Source organism: Eretmochelys imbricata, chromosome 2, assembly GCF_965152235.1.
Source record: "Eretmochelys imbricata isolate rEreImb1 chromosome 2, rEreImb1.hap1, whole genome shotgun sequence".
NCBI lineage: Eukaryota > Metazoa > Chordata > Testudines > Cheloniidae > Eretmochelys > Eretmochelys imbricata.
In genome coordinates, this window is record NC_135573.1 from 161,012,189 (window position 1) to 161,036,338 (window position 24,150).

Below are 24,150 nucleotides of genomic sequence, written 5' to 3' on the forward strand. Positions count from 1 at the left end.
GATATTAAGCAATCTCACCTGCACTATTAATGCACAAAAATTACATAGCAGACAGTCATAATTCATTTAACACCTCAATCTGCATCATTTTAATGTGTCCACAAAAATGCAGGAGCAATATTTTAAAGATATGTTCCAAGTTTTTTGATTTTTTTTTAACTTCACTTACTATTCAATGGCTGCAAAATCCATTTTGCTTTCGGAGTTAATATACAGTAAATTTTCCCCAGCCTCAGATCCTGGCGAAGTTCTTGCATTGGTCGTTGAAAATAAGAGTATCCTTCAATTGCCCACTTAATACCACTTGCATGACTCGAAGATGCATTTCAATGAGATGCTTGAGTGCAATGTTGGTGTGAGTCTGAATGTGTATGAGGTGATGGGCATAACAGTGCTTAGATCATGAAAGGATGCAGAGGAAGGATCTCTGGACTGTGCTGCTCCCTTCTGCTGGACTTCACTGTGGTCATGGAGGACTTCCCCTGTTATAGGACAGGTGGTCATATTTCCATGGCCAGCAGAGGAAACTCTTGTATGAAGAAAATTCTCATTCATACCTTCAAGGAAGTGGGTATCTCTTTTTGTAGAATAGGTGAGGGGTGGTGCCTCTTCCACTTCAGTTCAGGGGCATGAAGAGGGGTGTTAAGTGTTTTGTCCAAGGCGAGCAAGGAGCTGTAGAGACCATACAGACAGGAAAGTATAGGAGCTGCAGGGTGGAGATGGTGGTTTGCTCCGACCATGCCGTGCTGAAAATCTGTCTCCAAGTCCTTCATGCCTGGGAATGGCAATTGGAATCTCAGTGCTCGGTGCCTACAGAATGAGGTGGTGCTACAGAAAAGAGAGGCCTTTGGAAGATTGCAAGTGAATCCAGGCGAACGGGAGCTAGTTTTAAAACAGGTGAGAGGGATTTTCCAGCAGATATCCAGGTGTACTCAGAGCCAGGATTCTGAGTAGGGTCCAGTGCTGCAGTGACACCTGTGGGTTTTTCACATTGGCAAACAGGCAGAGGAACTAATGAGAAGACAGGGAATATAAGCAGGTGAAGTGGGAACTGGCTCACTTCTGATGAAACAAGTGTTAAGAGGACCATTTTCAGATGGAACATCAAGTCATAGGAGAGACAGCTCCTCTGGATATTAGTGTAGCCTGCAGAGAAAGGTGGCAGAAGAGGCATATTCCAGCATATTTCGGGCCTTCAGAGTGAATCAAGAGGTCAGGGAGCCAAAGAGAGTGGAGAGATGCAGGTAATCATTGAGAGACCTGAGATGTTCCATGGTCAGGACATTCTTTGTCAGGGCCAGCAGCAGTTTCTTTCATTGGGCTTGGAATATCCTCAGCTGCTGCCTAAAGACAATCAGGAGGTTTAGAGTGGCCCAACAGAAAAGTGAGAGTGGTGCTTTTTCTAGACTGGCAGCTTGATCCCAGCCTCTTAATTGTTTTTACAGAGCCTGTGGCCCTGACATTTTCATCAACATACCATGCAAGGAGGAATCTGAGGCAATTTCTGAATGAGATTTTTGGGGTTGCTGGCTGAGAGAGTGGACTTAACAGATGTCTGCAACTGGAGGGCCATAATCCAGCTCGATGAGTATCCTGGCTCAAGTGCTTGGAAGGAGGCTGGGATACATAGCAGACCTGCTTCTGCATTTTAGTTGCCTAATTCAGTGCTAGGCCAGACACTGGCCAGACACCTATTGGCCCTCTTGTAGAATGCAAAAACTCTGGGGCAAGGGGCACAGAGGGAAGGAGTACACTGCCTCTAGAACAATCCAAAGCATTTGATCAGGTCTATTTTCAGTATTTGTGATTAGTGTGGAGGAAATATGGGATCCTTGAAGAATTTATCAGGTGGCTGCTGGTGCTCTATAAATGTTCCTCACCTTCCTTTTTGACAAATACTGGGAAGAATGAAGATTAGTCTACTTAAGAGTACAGCAGGGTTGTCCCGTAAGCACCCTATTGAATGTGTTCCTCCTGAACTCTCTCCAGGGAGTGTTTTGCAGCTGCTGAGAAATTAGGGAGAAAGGTCAATCAGAATGGAACCCAGTAATAAAAGGGGCAGGAGCTGAGCTTTTGGGAGCAGTTGCACAAGTAGGCATCACCAGGAGACTGCCAGGCCTTGAAGCAGCATTTGGCACAAGGTGCTTTGGGTGTATCCAGACCTGAGTTGATGTTTTCCTTTTCCACATCAGGAAATGTCCCCGGGTGTGTGTGGATATTTTAGGCAGGCTTGTCAGTGATGAGCAATGACATCAAGTTGTTGAACTGGGGAAAGCAAGTGGCTGTTTGTAATGGAAAATGAAGGTGAGCCTGAATCTGACCAATTTACTATATGCCAGTAATTTCCTCAGTTGTGTCTTCCTTTCCCAAGTTCTCACAAAACGTAATACCTTTGCTTTCTACTTTCTGTGGGGCAGTGCAGCCTGTTTGAGCATTGTTTTTCTTCATATGAATTGGCATGGCGGGTTTTGATGATTTGGTTCCACCTTCATGTTCTTTAGTGTTTAGCGAGTGATAAAGAAGTGTCAGAAAAGGCAGGGTTACATCAGAAAACAGGGTTGATTGCCTTAACTGTCACTAAGATTTTGTCTTCATTGCCAAAAAATGTGTGTTACCACAGGATAACTAATGAATGTTCGCTCTCTGTCTTAGGTACTTATATGACCCTCAGCACTACAGTATCAGAGCACCTCATAATCTCAATTTATTTATCCTTACAATACTCCTGTGAGGTAGAGTAGTGCTATTATGCCCATTTTACCAGTGCTGAACTGAGTCACAGAGAGGTTAAATGACTTGCCCAGGGTAAATAAGGAGTCTGTAGCAGAGCAGGGAACCAAACCTGGGTCTCCCGAATCCTAGGCTAACATGCTCACTACTGGATCATCTCTCCTATCTTGCTGTAAATACCTAGCAGAGACAAAGCACTAGTTTTACTATGAGGTAAACTAGGTGAGGTCAACCACTGGCAGGGATGGGGACTAGCATTGACCTCGCCTAGCTACCTACTGGAGAAAACTACAGGTGTCTTGTGTCTGCTAGAATTTTAAAGTGTCGTTATCCTGCAGCTAAAAAAAATCCCACCTGTTTGCAGTGAAAACCTAGCCAATCAGAAGATCAGTTACACCTCTGTGAGCTGTAGTTCAGATGACCTGACCATGCTCCACCAATACATATACATTCACCCAAACAAGAAAACTCCCACATTGAAAGAATGGGAATAAGCTGACCAGCCACATGTTACACAGTGGTAAAATGAAAAAGGGGGAAAGTAAAAGCAAAACTGATTGTGTAAAACAAAGAAGCTAATAATTTTCCAGGTTTTGTTGAAAGCTTACAAAACAAAAAACAATTTTTTTGAGAAATATGCAATTTTTTTAACAAAATTTGATTATTTTTTCCTTTTTTAAAAAAATGCCAGTTAAAAACTTCTCATCTGCTGTATTGCTGAGCAAGAAGCATACTATTGTTCTGAGTACTGGTAGGTCTAGTTAGGAAATTTATTATTAGTTTTAATGTTCCTCCCCAGAAAGAAGCTTGTGCAGGGTCTGGATTTATCTGAATCTTAAAGGTTTCTAATAGTCGCTCTCACAAATACATAGAGAAGAAGTAGCAATTCTAAGGTACATTAAAGGATCAACCCTATCAAATGATAAATGTCGTAGCATCGCCATGCAGGAATAGAAGTTAGCCCTAGGTTGGCTGGTTAGTTTGGGGGGGAAGAAGGATGTCTACGATGATATAAAAGTGCATTAATTTCTATTTAATATTGAATATAGAATAAATGAGCCGACAGATTGCTGCTCACTCTTCCCTACAAAGATCTTGATTTGTCTCATTTCTTCAGTTAAGGATCCTATGGGGGAGAGATTTTTAAATATGCTCTAATTCATAGTCCATCTTTGTATGCATTAACATCCAGTTTATTGAGGTTTTGGTACTTATAAGGCAGTACCCAGCATGTTAGAGGCCCAATATCTCCCCAGGAGACTTTGAGAAATAAATGAAACCTGTGAATCATCTTTTTTTTTCTCTTACATTGGCTTTTCTTTGTTACTCTTGCTTAATACTCACCAAAGCGACTTCCAACCAAAATGCAAAAGGCGAGAATTTAGTTCATTAACCTACTTTAAGATGTGCTCCAAAAATGCCTGGGTGATGAGTCTTTTTAAATGTAGGTCCTCTAAACAAAACACTTTTTTCTGACTATTGGTTATGAATGTGCTACACTTGAAATGGGCCCTTGTAGTGATAGTGAGGGGAGAAATGAAGGTGGCTGTCTGCCACGTTTATATGCCCCGTTCTGTGACTAGTGTAAGTCAGAGCAACCTCAGGGCACCTTGATGCCAGCAACCTTCAGACATGTCAGATACAACTCCTCACTCCCCCACTCCCTCACCCCATAGCAGGCTGGAATGAAAGTAGTAAATCTCCTATTTCTACACGCTCTATTATTGTTAACTTGTATTTGGGACTGAGGCCTCACTGTCCCTAGGTGCTGTACAAAAAATAGTAAAACGTGGTTCCTACCCCCAAGAGTTTATAATCGAACTTTGGAACAAGATGAAGGAGAAAGCGAAGGGTGGGGATAGGTAACGCAGATAACAGCATGCGATTACATAGGCTACTTAATGCACAACTTGAGCTTGATTAATTTACTGCTGTCCCTGTTTACTGCAGCTGTGAGAAATCTCAATGAGGCATGTTCATGATGTTCTCTTCACAATGTTTTCATTAACATGTTGTGTCTGATGCCTAACAATGAGGATGCTTTAATAACACAATTGCCTGAACATATATGGAGAAAGAACAGTGTGAATAATGTACAGCAAGTATGGAATGTGTTCAGAAGGAAAGCTTTTTACTAGAAAGTGCAATGCTTTTTTCACACCACATAATATTTTTGTTGCTTGTGTGGATATCATGGAGGCAGGCTCGCTGTGTCTCTGAAAGAAACAATTCTGAGAAAAATAGCTGACAGAGTTTGGGTGCTGCAAGTCACTGGCCCTGGCAATCATCACTGAGAGAAACATGCCTTTGTTAATGTTCTAAAAATCAAACCATGATGCTGACTGGAAAAGCCAGATGCCTTCTCACTAGTGCTGGAAGCTGTACAATTGAAAAATAACCAAGTTCAATAATGGAAAAATGATTAGCAATTGGGATCTTCTAGTACATGGGGTGGGGAAGACTCCTGAATTGCTCTCAGACTAAATATCCCGACAAACAGAATTGGAAAGTGGTTAAACAGTACAGCCTTTCTTCTTCCCAATGCTTAGCAAGCCTGTTATTTTTGTCTAAATCCATCTCAGGGTTTCAACAGATCCTACTTCAGCAAATTGGGCTCGGTATTGTATTAGCAAAGGAATGGAACGTAGGGAGGAAAGTGAAATATCTTAAACCCCCCAATTTGGGAAGCCTAGGAATATAAATAAAATTGAATAAAATAGCTGACCAGAGCCCAGAAGAGCTTCTGAAACCACATCATTGCCAAAAGTTGGTGACTTTAAGAACCAGACAGATCTGGTGATCATAGAGAGAAGAGTCAGATCAGGTTGGGCTAAGATCTGGAGGGGAAGATGATGTGGGAGGAAGGAAAGATGCCCAATGTGTTCAGGAAAAAAAATGGAATATGTTTTTGATAAATAGTTATTCCCTTCAATGCCGATCTCTCTGGACTGAATATCCATCTGTTATAGATAGACATCTGCCTATCTATAACTGTCCTCTGAATACTGAAAATTTCTTGTTTCCCCAGGGAACAAAACAGTATATTCTCTGTTTGGTTGTGTGTTTTTTGCAGATGAAATTCTACCCTGTGTAAAACCTCGCTCTACTGCCTAGAACTCATTGATATTTTTCATATGACTATTTCTTTGACTTCAGTAATCATTTCAGTGGTGTTTCTTTAAACAGGATTAGCTTCCACCCTGTGCTGGGGGGCTCTGACAGCATGTTGCCTTCAGTGGAGTCCACCCTTGGTTCTGCTTAGAGAAAAAGACTCTGAAGCACAACACCACCATCTCTCTGAGTCTCTTGCTGTTGATAACAAAGCTAAAGAATGAATTGTGCCAGTGTGAGAATGTTGCTGTGTGCTCTACCAAGAGTGTGGCAAACAACATATTTTCAGGAAAACAGGACATATGAAATATCTCTTGTTGGCCTGAGAGAAGGCAGCCCAGAAGCCCACTGCAGGTCTAAGAGACTTTCTCTCATAGTCATACTGCTGTAAATTAACTATACTAGTACTGAACTGGAGCAAATCCTAGATGTGGAGAGAATGCTTTTAATCCCTTTATGTGGGGTGGGTCGGGGGAGGGAGCACACGAGTGGGGACATACCTTTGCCCAAACTCCTGTAATAATGCCCAGTTAAAGACCAGTTTAGGAGCAGGTATCACCACTGACATTCCTATAGACCTGAAGTTTAGCTCTCTCCCTGGAATCCATCCCTTGCTAATTTTGAATGGTCTATCATTGCCTTAATATCTGCATCCGCCTCTCGGCTGGGGAGGTTGGGTTGAGCACACGTTATGCGAAGGCTGGATTCTCCCCAGGCCCACACAGCAGGAGATTTGGCAAAGAGCCGAATCCATTTTGTTGTGAGTTAACTTTGTTTGTTCCCCAAGTTGGATTTAATGGATTCATTTTTAATTTTTAGAGTGTGCATGTGTGTCCCCCCCGGTAGTGAATCTTTCAGATGTTATTTACCTAAGGGGGAGTAGAGGCTTTTGCAGACTTGCTCTTTAAAGGCGAGAGAATTACAGTACTTTCTCCAATGTAAATCAGGCACCATCAATTACAGTGAAAGGTGACCTGCAAGTGTGTTTGGGGGTGGTGGGAGAGGGAAAGTCAGAGGCCTTTAGAAATATGTGCTGAGTGTCCTAAGTATCCAGGGAGGACGAGGGACATTCAACACATTTGTCATGTACCTTACCTTTAGTTTTCTTTTTCAGGTATGAGTCATCCAGATCTGCCACAGATCACTGACTCCAGCTCCATGTGCTATATTAGTACTGGTTATTTTGGGGCCATTCAGCACATAATGCTAAGGCACTTTTAATTTATATATTTTGTAGACAGGTGGCTTTTGCAATTGGTTATGGATGGCTCCTTTCACCTCTCAGTTCTGGCTTTTAATCCAGCCTAATCATGTGAGTAACTAGAAGTTTGTTACCCTCTGAGGGCTGTGTGAAATGAGTTGTTGGTCTCGGTCCAATTCTTGGTGGACATGTCTCCATATTACGAAACCACCATCATTAACTGACAACATTGTTGGCAGCATCAGCACAGAAGTCAAGGTGTAGGATTGAACTATTTGCAAACTCGTTGAGGTGTTTCTCTCCTCCCTCTCCGCTCCCTTCTTCTGTTAGGGTACTTATTCTGTGGATAAACTTCATTCTCCAGAGTTGTTAATCTGCCATGCCTTTCTGAGCACTAAATTAACACACTCACAAAACTTGCAAATCACCTCTTCTTCTTTGACCCCAGCGAATGGTCAGTTTATGCCTGGGAGCTTTGGGACTGGTAATAGTTCCAGTTTTATTAACATCCGGTAAATGCAGGTGCTATTCTTATAAGTGTTGAGGGTGGGATTTTTGAAAGAGCTCAACACTGGCCTCTCTCTGCTCTCATCAAAGCCAATGTCCATTGACTTCAAAAGAAGTAGAGTTAGACCAACACTGACCGTGCCCCCCTCTCTTCGTTTTTGATAGCTCATTTAGCTACTTGTCGTGTTACTGTTCTGCACTAATAAGTTCCACAGTTAATTATATAGTGAATGAACAATGAATTTCCCTCCTTTAGTTTTCGGAGTTGCTTTTTAGGTTTGAGGTTCATGTGCTGCCCACAATCTGTTCATGCACCTTCCCCAGGCATGAAAATCAAGGTCATTGTACAGGACCTGACCTTGCTTCCCCAATGGGAGCAAGATTGAGGCCATGGTCCTGATATCCCATGGTTTTTATAGTCTGTGACAAAATAAACTGGAGCAGGTGAATGTGCTCTTGTTCCCTCTTACTTCGCTTTTGTATCCTTAAATTTCCTCATTGAGGTTAGACGTGGTAGCGGATAATGTCAGTCTCCTGTATTTTTAGAAATGTGAAAACTGCCATGGGCATAATAAGGGGCCTTCTTCAGTCTTTGTCCTTTCTATCTTCTAGCAGTCGACCCTACCACCCCCACCCTCATGTTTCTATCCAAACCCATGCGGCTGCCACTGCTCTTGCACATTCCATCTGACGCTCAGGTTTAAAAAATAAGCTTCCGGTCTCAGAACACTGGCTACTGAGAGAGGCCTGTGCAACCTTAATTCACACTGCCCACTCCATACCTTGTGTGTGTGTGTGTGTGTGCGCGCATTGTCATAGTCTTGAATTACATGGTCACATCCTATTTTTTCCACAGGACCCCTGTGATGATTTGAGGGATCTCTGTAAACTGTATGAATTCTAGTTGATAATATGAAGTTGTATCATGAAATGTCTGCATCATGGAAAGCTTCTGTATGTGTATGTACCATGAGCTGGCAGGGTTCTGTCATGTCTCCCCCAGACCACCAGAGACAATGGGGAATACTTACAGTGCTTTGAATGGACAGCAGAGACGCTAAAGGAGTTTGCTCAAGATTGAAAAAGCTACTTCCTCCCCCGTCTGAAGAGACGGGGGATGAGGAGAGCAGCAGAAATTTACCATACATAGAACAAAAGAGTCAAGGCATTGCGGGAGGGGGCGTATATAAGCAGGCTCAATCACACAGAAGAACTTGGGGCATGACACAGGAAGTCTTGGCAAGATGGAGACAACCAGCCATGATGAGCAAGAAGCACTCCAGCATGTTGATGTCTGATGAGGCAGGGTCCCCTGCCTCTCTATCTGAGTCCAGACAGTCCCAGGCCTTCCAAGGAAAGGGTGGGATTCTGCATTTAGAATGTTGGTTTTTTTTTGTTCTCTAAATGATCTGTACTGTCTTCTTTTTGTGTTAAGAGCAATAATGTGTTAGAGTTCTGTGCAAAGTGTCCGTGTTACATGCTTTACAAGTACCATCTGACCCAAAAGGCTCACATCTTTGGTGGGATTCTGGGAGAGATTGTATTGTGAGCTACAGCCCTGAGCCCAGGGTCTAGGTCTGCTCCCTGAGATTGTTCCTAGAGACCCCAAGACAGAAGCAGTGCATAGACTCCATTCAGGCTCTGGGAGGCTTAAAACACCTAGGGATCCAGAAGCTGGAATTCCCTTACAGGAATCTGGTGGTCAGCTGGTTGGGGAGCCCAACTGGATTTCTGACACCTCTGCCTCTTGCAGCACACGGGTCCTGCTCTGGGGATGAATACAGGTTGTGTAGTGCAGAAGGCAGTTGTATGTAGCACCCCTGTCTCATTTGTTGACTGAGTCCCTCTCAAGGCTGATTCCTCACCCTGGCACTTCGAGTGCAGAAGGTGGTGGCCCACAAGGACTCTAAAAATTAATACTAGTCACTCCAGGCTTGTATTAAACTCCCAAGGTTACAGCTTTTCTCTGACCTTGGATTGGTAGATGCTGCCACCACCCTTTGAGAGCCCAGGAAGGCACACTTGGCAATTCCTTCCTTTGGGGTACCCTCAAGCCCTTTCACTGCCCCCTCCCCCTTTGGGCAAGAGCTGAGAAAGGAAAAGAAAAAAAAGAAATCAGTTGTTGCCATCAGCTAAGTGTAAAAAAAAAAGTGTACAACCTCTTAAGAGACAGAAATCCAATCCTGTTCTTAAAAAAGGTACAATTTATTAAAAAAAAAAGAAAATACATCTGGAAACTCAGGCTATTGCTAGATTTTAAAAGAGTAACTACAAGGATTAAGCACCAAGAATAGCTCTCTTGAGGTCCCGCTTAAAGGTGACAAGCAAAACAAAAGCACCTGGGGTTAGCACAGAGGAGTCCACAAGCCATAAAGAAATAAAAAGAAATAAACCTAATCGCGTCTTCCTAGCCATTTCCTGATCTATATCTGGGGTTTCAAATAAGTAGTTTCTAGGTATGATATTGAGGATTTTTCATACCTGGCCACAAGCTTCTTACAGCATAGCTCTGCTCCGTCCACCTCTCTAGCCGGTAGAACCCCCACAGACGGACAAAGGGGGAGTTTTTTCTCAATTTTAAAAAGTTCTAGCCTTCCCATTGGCTCTTTTGGCCAGATGCCCACTCCCTTCCTTTTATCTATGCATAGCAGTGAGACTTTTTAGCCCTTTATAGGGTAAAGCAAGTAGAGAACAGCTACTAAGAGGGATTTTATAGCTAACTGGCTGGCTGGGTGTCCATAAAGGGGAGCTCCCCCCACTTCATTTATCATAGTCCCCTTCTCAATTCCTTATCTGATGTCTCCCTTCCCCCCATTCACCCCTTTATCTGATCTGTGCCTGCATCTCCATCCCCCTGCTTCCAATCACACCCCCGCTCACTTTCCATATCCCCACCCCCACTGGCTCCAATCTCCTTCTCTGGGATCCTTATCAGTGCTCCCTTCCACTTCCTTGTCCCAATCATAGACCAGCCAGTCCCAGTTTATCTCATGCACCATCTTCCCATCAAAGCTGTCTCCCTTCTTCTCTGCTCCACTGGTTCTCAACCCTAGTTTCTTTGCCTACCCAGTCCATCTCCTCCTCCCAGCCTCAGCTTCCCTCATCTCCCCACCCCTTCAGCAGGTCCAGCTCTTATCTTCTCTTCATTCAGTTCAGGTAGCTTCCTCCTCACTGCCTGGCATTCAGTGGGAGCACAGGAAAGACTGGTGCCCTGCTCTTAGTTCTGGTGCTTGGACCTGGGTTGGCTCCTAGAGCAGCTAGCTGGGTGCTGCAATTGCAGGGAAAGTCCTGCTCATCTCCCCCTGCAGTCCCAGGCTGAAGCATGCTCATTGCGAATGAAATCTTCAGGGGATTAAGCTGTGAAGCACTAGCAGTCTGTACTGAGCATGTGCAAACTGCAATTCTTCTGATGCTTAAAACTTGGACAAACTTTGGCAGGTTTTCACTGGGATGGCAAAAGGCACCTCCTGCCAAATTTCAAGTCTCTTCCGCACAGCAGTGTGGCACTGGAACTTCTCAAAGAAAAGGTCATCAGAATGTAATATGGCCCCAAACAATGTATTTTTCCCTATCCCTGTTTTCCGGAATAGCTGAATTTTTTTGGCTGAAATTTTCCAGAGAAGTTCAGCCTAAGGCAGACACCTGGCATAGAAACTTCAGCCTGAATGGTTAAAGTATGGCAAAGTTATAAAGCAACTGAAAACAGGGGTGTTATGATAGGAAGTGTTAGGCACCCTGTCATAAACGTACAGCTAAGGGTAGCAGAAAATCCCTCCTTTACCTGTAAAGGGTTAAGAAGCTCAGATAACCTAGTTGGCACCTGACCAAAAGGACCAATAAGGGGAGAAGATACTTTCAAATCTTTGGGGAAGGTTTTTGTTTTGCTTTTCTTTGTGTTTTCTTGGGAGGCAGAGAGGCACCAGGGCAGGGAAATCCATCTCCTCCAAACAATCCTGAAATGAGTCTCTGATATTACATAAAGTGTAGGTAAACAAGGCAAGGCACATTAGGTTATCTTTTGTTTTAGCTTGTGAATTTTCCCTGTGCTAAGAGGGAGGTTTATCCCTGTTTTTTGTAACGTTAAAGTTTTGCCTAGAGGGGAATCCTCTGTGTTTTGAATCTGATTACCTTGTAAAGTTACCGTCCACCCTGATTTTACAGAGGTGCTTCTTTACTTTTTTTTCTTTATAATAAAGTTCAGTTTTTTAAGAATCTGATTGGTTTTAGTGTCCTAAAAACCCAAGGGTCTGGTCTGTGCTCACCTGGTTTACCTATTTGGTTGGCAGATTATTCTCAAGCCTCCCCAGCAAAGGGGGTGAAGGGATGTGGGGGGGATATTTTAGGGAAACAGGAACTCCAAGTGGTCCTTTTCTTGAATCTTTGTCTAACTCACTTGGTGGTGGCAGCAGTACCCATCCAAGGACAAGGAAGGATTTGTGCCTTGGGGAAGTTTTTAACCTAAACTGATAGAAATAAGCTTAGGGGGTCTTTCATGTGGGTCCCCACATCTGTATCCCAGAGTTCAGAGAGGGGAGGAAACCCTGACACACCCTTAACAATAAGGTGTGCTCCCAGCCTGCGTATAATCACACTATACTTTCAAGTGGTACCTGATTTATAATCTGCCATTTGGTTTATGATGTGTTAGCATTATGATCTATTAAAGTATACTTTTTAATAAATCACATGCTGGTAATTGACACAGATGACCAAAACCATGATGTTTTTGACCACTTCTGAACCACAGATTTACAGCGAAGCAGGGTTGGCGATCATGTGAGTAATAGAACAAAGTGTACCTATTGATGGATTGTGTTCAGCACCACATTTCAGAGCATACCCTTGGGCTCAGATTTCCAGCATATTTTATTTGCCTTGACCTTTGCTCAGACTTTAGAATGTTGACTAACCACCTCATGCTGACAACGTCATTAAGCATTTTGGAGAGAAATCTATGCAAAGGCTGAGATCATCTGCAGACTTTTTAAAATGTCTTAAATGCTGCAAACTTTTATGGAATATTAACACCATGACCTTTGCTTCACAGCACTGATAGAGAGGGAAATCTCATTATAGCCACTGCAGTCTAACTTCAGTTTGACTCTATTTTGTTTTTTCTTTCTAAAAACCTGCTGAAAATGTAATTCAGCCCTTAAGGCGAAGGTATTTTATCCTATGGTTTTATGAGGGTTTTTTTATTGCAGTCTGAGTCATATTTCACAGAATGGTAGACAGCTTTGTAACAGCTTTTGGAGAGAGCCGGGAGTAGAAATACTTGGACCTCCATAGAAACCCACTTCTTTCTAAATGCTGTGGGTAATATGATAACCCAATCCACACAACAAAGCGTAATTACTCACCTGTGCTATCCACAAAACTCCCTCAAACAAAAATTGACAAAAGGTGATATTCTGGCCCTTGGTTTCAGTCATGCAACCCATTTAAATCAATGAGCTTTTATGGCTGTAAGAGCAGTGTTTGGCTCTAGTGTACTATATCAAGGCATCACGTTTGGATACTAACACAGAGCCAGACCTTTAAATGCCCACCTCACAAATCTGGGGTGCTCAGAATTTTTGTTCACCCTGTTATAAAGCAACATCCCAGCTGTTGTTTTGGCTCTGCATTCAGATTCTGTTTAGTGAGGTATTCCTATTTTACTGGCCTTCAGGTAAATGCATTGGTTGTCAGTGCAACTACATCCCATGAAATGAAAGAAAATATTTAAATCAGTTATTTAGAAACCATTTAAGGAGCTGTCTTCAAACAGGCCAGTTAATGAATATTAAGAATCTTAAATCCTGCTACTTGTCTGTTTACAAGTGTTTAGCCCATGTATATTTTCCAGGAATACATGGTATAATCATTTGGTGATTAGCAGGAGAAACAGTTAATAGTTTGTTACAATGGCATTACCATAGACCAGTAAAATCATTGCAAATTACTAAATCTAATCCCTTGCCAGTGTGTCAATTAATTTTCCTCTCACCAATCCATGAGGAAATCTTAGAGGTTTTCCTTGAGTTGATTTCTTCTTGGGTTGTCTTTGTTTTTCTTAGCTGTCTGTGACAGTGGGCATACAGAGATGGGCAGGAAGAGCTGAGGCGTGCATGCTGTTTGAGTACAGTAGCTGAGTGGCATGGGTGATCACTTTAGAATTTTTTATACTCTTCTTCTTATTTTCATGAAATTATAGGAAAACACTCCTTCTCCCGGCTTGTTGAGATTCAGGTTGGCTACTGTCATGCTTTCGTCGGCTCATGTCTTCAGGGGTTGATTTTGTTGACATATTCAGCTTTTGATATGTAGTCTGTTTAATGAATGTGCAGCACACTTCTAATTGGCTGTGTCCTGTTGGGGAACATTTCAGATAACTTCTAGTTTTTGAATTTCCTTTTGATTCTGTCCACTTTGGGAAATGTTCCTTTAGTTTTATTAGCGTTCAACAGGAAATTAAAAAAAAAAAAAGTCAAAACTCGTTCTTTATAAAAGAGTTTTAACTTTAAAAACAGTCTTTTAAAAAAAATCAATAATTCTTAGAGTCTTTAATTACTATTTAAGCTAAAGAAGTTGTTAATACTTCATAACAATTTTTGGAGAGATCATTCTTCTTGTCTTCCTGAGCTGGGAGAGGGAGTTGCTGGAGCACTGACAGTAATTAATTAATTCCCCATTAATATAAATAATCTATACTTAAATGGCTTTTTACATTAGTAATCAGCTGTACTAGGTGGAATGCTTCACGAATGTGCATGTCATCCTCGTGCAGGGGCCATGCTATTCTTTTCTGTATCATTCCAATTTTAGTATGTGTGCTGCAGATTACATTTCAGGTTGGTACATAAAGCATTTTATCACTTACATAGCAGTGATATTAAGAAACCACATGCTCTTTGCATTTAGTTAAAACACTTTCAAATATGCCTTTCAAAATGGTTTGCCATTTCAACATTTAAAAAATAGTCAATGGTTTTTAACAAAACGTTTCCCTACTACACACATTTTTCTCTAAAATTTTAAGGGCGCAGAATTTTCTTGAAAGGGGGGCTGGTAGAGGCCATACGCACTAAATTTCTAATCTGCTGGGGGGGGTGATCCACCCAGGACCCACCCCCAGCCTGATTCTTCCTGCTCCTGACCTGCCTCTTCCCTCCCTACCCTTTCCCCCTCGCGCGATGCACCTTCGCTCCTGCCCCCTTCCCCACAGTGCCTCCTGATGCCGCAAAACAGCTGATCCGTGGCAGGCGGTAGGTACTGGGAAGGAGGCGGAGGGCCCGACAGTGGCAGGAGGCTCTGGGGGGAGGGGGAGGTTCTGGTAGGGAGGGCTGCCGGTGGGTGCTCAGCACCCACCATTTTTTTCCCATGAGTGCTCCAGCCCCAGAGGGCCCGACAGCGGGCAGGAGGCTCTCCAGCCCCAGAGCACCCATGGAGTTCGCGCCTATGGTAGAGGCCCTCTTTACAATCTAGATTTATTGTTCTGATAACAAATCCCCACATTCCTTTTTGGGGTATCTGTATAAAGAACATCTTTACATTCTTTTTCAGGACCAGGTCTTCCCTAAACACTTATCTTTACAAATTTTCTGTTCTTGAGATAAGGAATTATATGTATTCCAAACTTATCATTTATACAAGAGGGAGGTATCCTGGTCTAGATAGACAGGGCCGTCCTTAGGCACATGTGGCTGTGTAGGGCACCAGAAAATTTGGGGCACCCATCCTGGCTCTTCCTATCCCTGTTCTGACCCTTCCTGTAGGCTCCCACAGCTAGCTGCTGCAGTCTGGTGACTCTTACTCCAGAGGGGATCTAGTAACTTTAAAAGTGAAAAAGCTTCCAGCCTGCCAGACCTATTAGCACAACATTGAAACTGTTAAAGTGCCATTCAAGTGGTAATGAAGCCATTTGCCAACCCCCACGTATATGAAGTGAGCTGTAGCTCACGAAAGCTCATGCTCAAATAAATTGGTTAGCCTCTAAGGTGCAACAAGTACTCCTTTTCTTTTTGCGAATACAGACTAACACGGCTGTTACTCTGAAACCACGTATATACTGTCAGTTTCTGAATTTACTGACAAAAGCAGTTGTGCATTATATAATATTTACTCAGAACACGTTAGTCTACAGGACATTAGTTTAAAATTTGCTTTAAAAATATTTCATTAGTGTGTTGCTGGAGATTAAAAAATCACATCTCTAAAAAATCCTTGCATAGATTTTTAGATGCACAAGTTGAGTATTCATCTTTAGCCTCAAATGCTTGGATCTTCAGACATATTGTTTTTTAAATAAATCCTTCAAAAGACCACCCTTATCTAAAATACACATTTTAATTTTAAATACTATAATACAAAAATCTTGCTTCCAGTCTTCCTGTCCTTTCTGTTCTCTTCTCCCTTCACATCCCTGTTGAAGAGAGTCCTTAAAGGGACAACACCCCTTTCCTTCCAGATAGCTGGACAAATGACAGGTTTCAGAGTAACAGCCGTGTTAGTCTGTATTCGCAAAAAGAAAAGGAGTAACCAAGGACAGTGGGGTGCGAGGAGGTATTGTTTCATATTCTCTGTGTATATATAAAGTCTGCTGCAGTTTCCATGGTATGCATCCGATGAAGTGAGCAGTAGCTCACGAAAGCTCATGCTCAAATAAATTGGTTAGTCTCTAAGGTGCCACAAGTACTCCTTTTCTTTCTGGACAAATGAGTTTCCCTTTCTTTACTTCTGACTATCTGATGAACTAGTTTTAAGAGAACCCTCCAGCAAAATCAGTACCTTAGTAAGATATGAAATCCTTTGTTATGCCTAAAATCTTTGGAAACACATTTTTAAAAGTTGGTGAAATTTCATAAACATGTCTATTGTTATGGAGATCACACAGTAAATTAGCGTTCCCTTTTTCTAAAAGCAATGAACATTGTTATGAACACACTAAACCTCTGTGACTGATTAATTTAAAATAATGTCTTTAATACAGTGAGTTAAATATGTAGTAATCTGGAATAATTACTTGATGGCTTAAGAGTACATTTAAAATATAAAATCAACTTAGAAATACCGATTAAGAAAATGTAAAACAGAAAAGAGCTGCATCATGTATTCCATAATACTTAATGTTGTATTCAGCAGGACAGCTAACTTGCTTTTACTGCAAAGTTTTTGAAAATAAATCTCTGACAAACTTCAGGGTATGTCAAAAAACCTGTGACTGACTTTTTTTATTCCCAAGTTTAGTGCTTTTAATTAGGTACCTTCTGCATGTCCAGTCTTCACCATCTGGCATGCAGAGGAAAACATGTTCCATTTTCTTTAGAAAGAAATTGCAGAAATGTGTTTTTTTTCAAATGTCATTTGCTTCATTTGGGTTCAGGGATTTGGCTGGAAGGGGGTGAGCAGGGAACGGAGGGAAGAGAGGAGGGAGACAGTGGGGAGAGGGCAGGGCTGGGGCAGAGTAGGGGCGGGGCCTGGGGCAGAGCAGGGGTGGAGTATGGGCACGGCCACAGGCAGAAGAGGTGGGCTGGGAAGCTAACCTCCCCAAGTGGCAGCTTCACCCACTGCCCATGACAACAGGTAAGAGCGGGTCAGCTCCCGCATGCCCAGTGCGCGCTGCAGCCTCCTTAGGCAGGGGCCGTATTCACAGAGCCGAATGTGCCAGCACCGCACATTCAGCGTGAGGGAGAGGATACAGGGGTCTCTCTGGGAAACTGTGACTCTCCGCCACCATGAGGCGGGCTGGGCGGCTCGGTATCCTTTGCTGCCTCGTCCCTCCCCTCCTGGGCTGCAAGCCCGGGCTGCCGTCGGGCATAGGGGCACCAGTTTAATAATACTGCATAGAATCATAAAATATCAGGGTTGGAAGGGACCTCAGGAGGTCATCTAGTCCAACCCCCTGCTCAAAGCAGGACCGATCCCCAATTTAATCATCCCAGCCAGAGCTTTGTCAAGCCTGACCTTAAAAACTTCTAAGGAAGGAGATTCCACCACCTCCCTAGGTAACGCTTTCCAGTGTTTCACCACCCTCCTAGTGAAAAATTTTTTCCTGATATCCAACCTAAATCTCCCCCACTGCAACTTGAGACCATTACTCCTTGTTCTGTCACCTGCTACCACTGAGAACAGTCTAGAGCCATCCTCTTTGGAACCCCCTTTCAGGTAGTTGAAAGCAGCTATCAAATCCCCCCTCATTCTTCTATTCCGTAGACTAAACATCCCCAGTTCCCTCAGCCTCTCCTCATAAGTCATGTGTTCCAGACCCCTAATCATTTTTGTTGCCCTCCGCTGGACTCTTTCCAATTTTTCCACATCCTTCTTGTAGTGTGGGGCCCAAAACTGGACATAGTACTCCAGATGAGGCCTCACCAGTGTCGAATAGGGGGGAATGATCACTTCCCTTGATCTGCTGGCAATGCCCCTACTTATGCATCCCAAAATGCCATTGGCCTTCTTGGCAACAAGGGCACACAGTTGACTCATATCCAGCTTCTTGTCCACTGTAACCCCTAGGTCCTCTTGTGCAGAACTGCTGCTTAGCCATTCGGTCCCTAGTCTGTAGCAGTGCATGGGATTCTTCCGTCCTAAGTGCAGGACTCTGCACTTGTCCTTGTTGAACCTCATCAGATTTCTTTTGGCCCAATCCTCCAATTTGTCTAGGTCCCTCTGTATCCTATCCCTACCCTCCAGCATATCTACCTCTCCTCCCAGTTTAGTGTCATCTGCAAACTTGCTGAGGGTGCAATCCACACCATCCTCCAGATCATTTATGAAGATATTGAACAAAACCAGCTCCAGGACTGACCCTTGGGGCACTCCACTTGATACCGGCTGCCAACTAGACATGGAGCCATTGATCACTACCCATTGAGCCCGACAATCTAGCCAGCTTTCTATCCACCTTATAGTCCATTCATCCAGCCCATACTTCTTTAACTTGCTGGCAAGAATACTGTGGGAGACCGTGTCAAAGGCTTTGCTAAAGTCAAGGAACAACACGTCCACTGCTTTCCCTTCATCCACAGAGCCAGTTATCTCATCATAGAAGGCAATTAGATTAGTCAGGCATCACTTGCCCTTGGTGAATCCATGCTGACTGTTCCTGATCACTTTCCTCTCCTCTAAGTGCCCCATCAGTCCTAAGGATGGCCCTGTAGATAGGACACTCTTTTGGTTTGTTTGTTTCTTGACTCAAGCTTCTTAGAGTTCCAATCTGTGGTAGCAATTAAACGTCTATTAAGTATTTTGTACAAAGCACAAATTCCAATAAGCATAGTATAAAAGTTAAGGCAAAGTAAAGTTAGGAAAGCTGCTTTTGAAAAGTCTGTGTAAACACTCGTGGGGGTCATAAACCATTTTATGGTCAAGGAGGTATTATCTTTCTGAGCCTTAGCCAGTTTCTGGATGACCGAAAGCCAGAGGTAAAAGTAAGCCGGTGCGCCCCGGTACAGCACACCGGCAAGAGCCGGTGTGCCGTATCAGGGTGGATCAGTTTCCCCAGGTGCAATTTAAAGGGCCTGCGGCTCCCAGCAGCGGCTGGAGCCCCCGGCCCTTTGAATTGCTGCCAGAGCCCTGCTGCTGGAGCCCTAGGGTAGAGGCAGCGGGGCTGGGGCGGTGATTTAAAGGGCCTGGGGCGGTAGAGGCGGCCGGAGCCATGTCCCCGGAGTCCTGCTGCTGGAGTCCCGGGGAAGCGGTGGCGGGGCTCTGGGGACGATTTAAAGGGCCCAGGGCTCTGGCCGTCGCTACCTCCCAGGGCCCTTTTAAACTGGTGCCAGAGCCTCTGGCTGCCGCTGTTACTCTGGGGAGGGGGAAGGAGGCACTTGCTGGTACAGGGTGGGCCGGGGCTGGCGCTGACCTCCCCAGCCCCGTACCAGTAAGTCCCTAGACTTACTTTCATCCCTGCAGAAAGCAGAAGCCTTCTGTAATTTCTTTAATTTGCCTGAACATATTATAACCAACCCATACACAGATGTTGTTTTCAAGCATCCTGGCAATAACATACTTGTAGGTATATTTTAATATTCTGTAAAAGGGCACACAAGTTTGTATTGACCAACATTACAAAAATGTTACAACTTTCATTAATTTTTGCATCAATATTGAGGTCTGTCCCCCACAAGAGTGCAAGAGGAGGCATAGCTTTAAATAGCTTCCTTGCTAAGGAGAAATTTAGCTAAACATTCCCATTGCTCATTAAGGCAATATTGGTTCCTCTCCTTCTTTTTACCTTTCAATTAAACACGCAGCACTTTACACCCGTGCTGTGCAAGGTCAAGCCAAGAAGCAGCACTGCAGAGTAAACAGGTGAGAGGGAGTTTATAAATAGTTAAGAGGATAAATATGATCTTTAATACTGGCAATAACCTTCGATCCTGGCAGTAATAGGGACTAGTGGGGTCATCTTTTTTTTTAAAAGGTATTTTATTTGTGAAGACGTTTTTAACTGAGTAAAGTGGAGGGGCCAGCTGAAAAGGTAAGGGTGAGAACTGAACAAGTTTTCATTTTCACCAAAGTGTCAAGCAATTTTTCATAGAAAAGAGAAATCGATGGGAAAGAGTTGGAGACAAATCTTATACTCTTCTTTAAAAAATGTTCCGACATCGGTGTAGAGAAGGGAGTGTGTTCAAAAGAGACAGGGTATGTCTACACAGCAGCTTGGAACTGTAATTCCCAGCATGAGTAGACATAAACTCACTAGCTCTGCTCAAGCTAGCATGCTAAAATAGCAGTGTGGCCATGGTGACAGCTTGAGCTAGACACCTGAGTATGTACCCAGAGGGTCGGGCGGCACTGTATTTGGGCAGCTAGCCCCTGCCACTACAACCACAAAGTGACTCTTATGTGCTACCTTGAGCACAGCTAGCCCATGTATGGGAATTACACCTCCCAGCTGCTGAGTAGACGTACCCATAGTTAACAGGACTATTCATGAGCATAAATTTCAGCATATGCCCTATGAGATTGCAGTATCAGGGCCTTAGTAGCTGTAACTTCTAAAACCAAAAGTTTCTGAAGAAAAAAGAATTGGACATAACAGCTAGTATTAGGGAAGGGAACAGAATAATCATCTTTTTTTTTCTTTTCTGAGCTAACTGAATCTTTTTCATTTATAGTAGATGCCTGTTTATCTGTATCAAATTAAGTTCTTGGGTTTTCTTCAGATAAATGGGAGTCTGGTAAGGTCTCTCATGTAGTAGTAAGTCAGTCAATCATATGGAATACTACAGCTGATTGGCAATTTTTCAATGAAATGGTTTTTCATCAAAAATGCCCTTTTGCCAAAACTGAAACTTTTTGTGAGAACACATCACTTTCAGGAATGTTTTGGAAAGGCTTCTCAAGTCCAGGAGGGAATTTCTGATCAAAACCAGAGAGAGATTCAGAGCAGGGACTTGACTCCTCCAGGTATCCCATCCAACAGGTGGATGCCCTAACCACCAGGCAGGTTGCGTGTGGGTGTTAATTTGAAAGGTCTGTTTTATCCAGACACGTTACAGGAAAATCTTTGATATCTCAAGTTTTCACTCAACAGGAAAAAAAACATTTCCCAGTGTGACACACTGTACATCAAAGTACCACCCTGGAACCCCCATATTCACCATGGTGATATATGTTTTGTACAAGTGTACCTTGTGAGGTATCATTTTAAAAGTCTTGACCTGTTGAACATTAATATCTTTTTGGATTGTATGTGGTATCATTGTATGTGAAGTTATGAAGTATTGCTACTGAACTATGTTGTGAGGTTGGGAACACCCACAACCAGCCTTCGTTACAACAAAGGAGTCACCATCAATAGCCAGACAGTGCTAATGGCTCATCAACACCCATCAAGAAAAGAATCCACTATCCCAGAGACTCCTTAGAGAAGGCAGGTATGCAGTGGAGACTGCTTGATCAATGGGGACTCTCTGATCCCCACATCACAGCAAGGATCTTTCCAGTAAGCTGGAAGAAAATATAAAAGAGTGGAAGTGACATCATCACTTGGCCTCTCCCCCCACTCACCTCCAACTCAACACCTGGAAGAATGTCTGGAGGACTTTGAAGAGAATTTGGTCCCAGGCCAGAAGGGAATCTGTGTATTGAGGAACTGTAACCTTCTTGTAATGTCTGTCAGGGTGACAAAAGCTGTTTTAGTCTAAGCAAGAGTTGAATCAAAGTTTAGGATTTAGAAAGCTTGTTTACTTTTTATTTGCTTAAGGTAACTATCTCTGACATTTATGGCTAGCTCTTCTAATCACAATCTATTTTTCTGGTGTTAATAAATCTGTTTTACCTAAAAGAGTGTGTTTTGGTCGAAGTGTTTGGGAAATCTCAGCTCAGGTTAACAAGAGATGTTGCATATCCACTACCCTTTTGTCGAAGTGGTGAACTAGGTAATGAGTAAAAAGAAAAGGAGTACTTGTGGCACCTTAGAGACTAACCAATTTATTTGAGCATAAGCTTTCGTGAGCTACAGCTCACTTCATCGGATGCGAGTGAGCTGTAGCTCACGAAAGCTTATGCTCAAATAAATTGGTTAGTCTCTAAGGTGCCACGAGTACTCCTTTTCTTTTTGCGAATACAGACTAACACGGCTGTTACTCTAAAACCTGTCATAGGTAATGAGTTTACACTGGCCAGGCTTCTGACCACTGCAAGACAGTACAGTTCTGGGGTGCAAGGCTGGAGAGTTGTGGGGAATAGTCTGGAGCATCTTTATTGATGGTTCATGAGTGGCTGATCATTCATGTAACTCAGTTGGGTGTGTCCCTGCCTGTGGATGTGTGTGTAAGTGCAGTACCTATCAGAGGTTTGTAGCTTGACATCAGCATCACCATGTAAGAGGCAGCCCAGGTTGGTGGGACAGAGGGCTCAGTGGTCCCACAGTCCAGGTTGCACCCCACGGACCCCATGCCACCCATCCAGCTCTACTGGAGAGCAAATACAAATTTTGATAATACAGTATTCAATTTTTTAAGATTATTGGATAGTTAGTCAAAGACCTTCTCACCCCCGCCACCAAAACCCTGTCGGGCACTGTGATAAATTAAAGATTATGACCCTCCTTTCATGGGTGGAAAGTTATCAGTAAAAAGGATTTGAAACAACTCCCACTGTCATTATTCATCAGTATAAATAGGAATGTGCGGTTAAAACCAATAAGAAATGTTTAAACAATGTTGTTGTTTTCCCTGCTTAACATCTAAGCAGAAGTCGGTTTAGCTGAGAAATGCATTGATGCAAATCCATCATACCGTTTGTATGCATTATGTAGTGTGGTCTGGTAGCACCCATGCAATAGATTTGTCACCTTTTTCAAAGGGGTTGAACACAGCTATAAACATTCACTCACTTCAAATCCAACAAATCTGGAAATTTCATTTATCCCCTTGAAACAAATTTTTAAAATATAACTTTTTTTCTTTTTCTTAAATTACCGACTAACATCCAGGGAGCTGAAGATTTTGAATCTAATCTTTGGGTAGCTAATCTTAGCAGCAGCTGATAAGGTTGGAGACGACACAAGTTCTATAAACGAGAGAACAAGAAAAGGCTTTTGAGTGGGGAAGGATGGTTTTCTGGCTAAAGCACTATTTGGCACCTGGGGTCTGGATTATATTCCCAGCTCTGTCACATTCTCCGTGTGATTTGCCCAAATTCACACACCCAATACTTTCAAAACCTCCCACTAAATTTGAGTGCTTTGATTTTTGGTTGCCCAACTAGAGGCACAGAGGGTCTGAGAATCTGAAATCAAAGCTGCTCATCTAGCATGATCTAGTCCAAAATTTCTCATCTTCGATAACCAAAAATGAAGACACTGAAAATGAGTGGATACATTTAAAAAAACTAAACCTATCTGTGCCTTAATTTACCCATTGCAAAATGTAGAGTAGAGCTGGTTGGGAATGGGAATTCCCATTCTCTGGGGTAAGTGCTAACATTTCAGATAGAAAATATTTGTTTGATTCAGAACAAAAAGTGGAAATTTGGAAATTTCTGAAAATTCTGAAAAATTTTGATTAGGGACCATTGAAATGTTTTGTTTAGACTTCATATTTAAGATATATAAACATTATATTTATATAATGTAAATGAATATAAAATTAATATTTTAATATATATATAAAAATAATAAAGAAATGAACTGAAACAAAGTCTTTCAACTTTTCTCATTGGAAAATTTTGTTGAAATTGACACCTTGTCATACAACATTTTGATTTAGAAGAAACTGAATTCTTCAGCAAAAAACGGTTCAGTTGAAAACTTCTCAGTCGTCCCTAATGTGAATGTTTACCTTCCTCACTCCAAACCTTTGTGAGTCTTAGCATTCATAAAGTGCCGTGAGAACGTCATATGGAAGGCTGTTCTGCAAATTATTATTTTATTACGGGCATGGATGGATAAACAAAAATAACAAGCTTATCTGAAAACCCTACAGTAATACCAAGGCAAGCACTGGAAGAGGTACTGATCTTGCGTATCTAATTTGGGCCCATCTTAAGTGTCCTGACACTTCTCCCCCTTTCTGTCAGTTTTGGGGACTTTTGTTCAGCCTGCTGTGTGGATAGGCGAACAGTAGAGTCATTTCTCCACAGAGTCCCCCACTCTTGGAAGGACTGAGTTATGA

The 24,150-nt window shown here is 42.8% G+C and overlaps 1 long non-coding RNA gene and 1 other non-coding gene across 2 annotated transcripts in view; one reads left to right on the forward strand and one right to left on the reverse strand.

Moving 5' to 3' along the window:
• The window catches only part of LOC144261409 (uncharacterized), a 276,825-nt gene that overhangs the window by 47,351 nt on the left and 205,324 nt on the right, over nt 1-24,150 (forward strand). The window lies entirely within an intron of this gene.
• LOC144261712 (U6 spliceosomal RNA) lies at nt 14,274-14,377 on the reverse strand. The gene has a single exon (XR_013345406.1). It is a non-coding gene; the product is annotated as a U6 spliceosomal RNA (small nuclear RNA).